Genomic DNA, 2,500 nt, shown 5'->3' with positions numbered 1-2,500 from the left:
CAGTGTCCCATCTTAGTTCGTATATGACCATCAACCTTTGGTCAACTATTATTATTATTATTATTATTATTATTATTATTATTATTATTATTATTTTTATTCAGCTACTACCCTAGTTGGAAAAGCAGGATGCTATAAGCCCAGGGGCCCCAAAAAGGAAAATAGCCCAGTGAGGAAAGAAAATAAGGAAAAGTAAACTACATTAAGATCAGTAACAACATTAATATAAATATTTCTTATATAAAGTAAAAAAAAAAAGTTAACAAAACAAGAGGAAAATAAAAAAGAAACTCTAGTGTGCCCTAGTGTACCCTCAAGCACGAGAACTTTAACCCAGACAGTGAAAGACCATGGTACAGAGGCTATGGCACTACCCAAGACTAGAGAACAATGGTTTGATTTTGGAGTGTCTTTGTCCTAGATGAGCTGGTTATCATAGCTAAAGAGTCTCTTCTACCCTTACCAAGAGGACAGTAGCCTCTGAACAATTACATTGCAGTAGTTACCGCTTTGGGTGAAGAAGAACTTTGCACTTTTGATAAGCAAAATTTATCATCATAGCTATTTTCAAATCAATATCAGACTAATAATAAATCCCTTTATGAGCAGGGATACCCTAATGTGATGAAAGGGTTTGCGTATCGACATGATCAACAAAGCTGGACTAGGATGGTTTGCGCAGAACGATCAGACTAAAGTCTCCCACCATCACCAATCCTTATTGGCCAGCGTGGTGATGAAAACTGCCCAAAACCCAGACATGCACTATTAAATATTTGCGGTAAAAAAATCGGTAAAAATCCTGGAATAGATGTTGACAGACATTTACCGTTTTAAAAAACGGATATATTGACATTAAGGAGTGATATTACGGTCATCAACCCGTAAAAGATTATAGCAAAATAGGGTACAAATTACGGTCGCCTGTATTTTACTGAAATACGGCTGAGAGAACAGTAATTTTTACGGAATATTTCAGATTAAAATCACGTGTTTTGACTGTGAATAAAGGCATTTCCGAGGCCCTTGTCCTATAATGGACTAAAAACAGCTGCATTTGTTGTTGTAATATTGAATAACATTGTTCATGGTATGCTATTAAGTTTGTGCGCAATGATATTAGGGTTGTGGTGGCCGATGTGGTAACGTCCATGACTGGTGAACATCAGACTGTGGTTCGAGTCCTGCTCAAACTCGTGAGTTTCTTTGGTCGCTGCAACCTCACCATCCTTCTGAGCTAAGGAGGGGGGGTTTTCTAGGAGTCTATAAGTGTATCTGCTGAGTCATCAGCAGCCATAGCCTGGCCCCCCTTGGTCCTAGCTCGGCTGGAGCCCTAGGGGGTTATGGCGCTGAGCATATGTATATATGGTCAGTCTCTGTGGCATTGTGCTACCCCGATAGAGCAATGTCACTGTCCCTTGCCCCTGCCATTAATGAGCGGCCTTTAAACCTTTAAACCTTTAATAGCTTTATCAACAAATAAAAGATTTTGCACTACGATAGTCATATCGGAAGCTGATTTTTATTTCATGAAATTAGAATGGGAATCCTATTATGCCCTCAGTGAACTTTGAATTAATTCTTTGAAGATTAAATCGAGCTAATATCCCGTTTGTTTCCTTTGCTAGAATTAATTAAACTGAAATTACCAGTGTGTGTCGCTTAACAAACTAATAAACAAGCTGATTGAAATCTATGTAAACAGCCTACTTTTGATTACTCCTGTGTGACTAATATCTTTTAATATAAAGTCAGTAAATTTTTCATGTTTTTTTTTTCTCTTTCATCTATAAAGACGACAGACAATAGCTTAGTATATATAGCCCATTACTAATGACTTTTTATATAAATTCTTTTTTTTTTTTCCTTTGTAAACAAAACAATTATTTTCCCAGTCGCTATTCTTCAGTTAGTTTTTATCAGTACCATCAAAAAGCGGCCAATGTTTTTCCAGATGTGATTGTCCAAGTAAAGCTTTTTTTTTTTATCACACTTTATTGTGAAATACAGAAAACGTTGACTCAAATTCGTGTGAAGTCTGAACATATAAACAGCCGATGACAATGTATTGTCGAAATTGACATGACCCAATGACATTGTAACATCGATATTGACATGATCTTTTGACAAAGTCATATCAAAATTTATATGATCTTTTGACAAAGTCATATCTAATTTTGCATGAGCTTTTGAAAAATTTATATCAAAATTTACATGACCTTTTGACAAAGTAACACCGAAATTTACATGACCTTCTTACAAAGTCATATAAAACTTTACATGACCTTTTGACAATATAATTTTGAAATTGACATGACCCATCGACCATGTAATATCGAAATTGACATAACCCCAACTTACAGTGTAAAGTCATAATTGACATGATCCAATGATAATGTCATATAGAAATTGACATGATCCAATGATAATTTAATATAGAAATTGACAAGACCTTTTGACAATGTACTCCAGAAATTTACAGGATCCAATGATAATCTAA

The sequence above is a fragment of the Palaemon carinicauda genome, chromosome 12 (genome assembly GCF_036898095.1).
Source record: "Palaemon carinicauda isolate YSFRI2023 chromosome 12, ASM3689809v2, whole genome shotgun sequence".
In the NCBI taxonomy this organism is placed as follows: domain Eukaryota; kingdom Metazoa; phylum Arthropoda; class Malacostraca; order Decapoda; family Palaemonidae; genus Palaemon; species Palaemon carinicauda.
Note: the sequence above shows the minus strand (reverse complement) of the source record.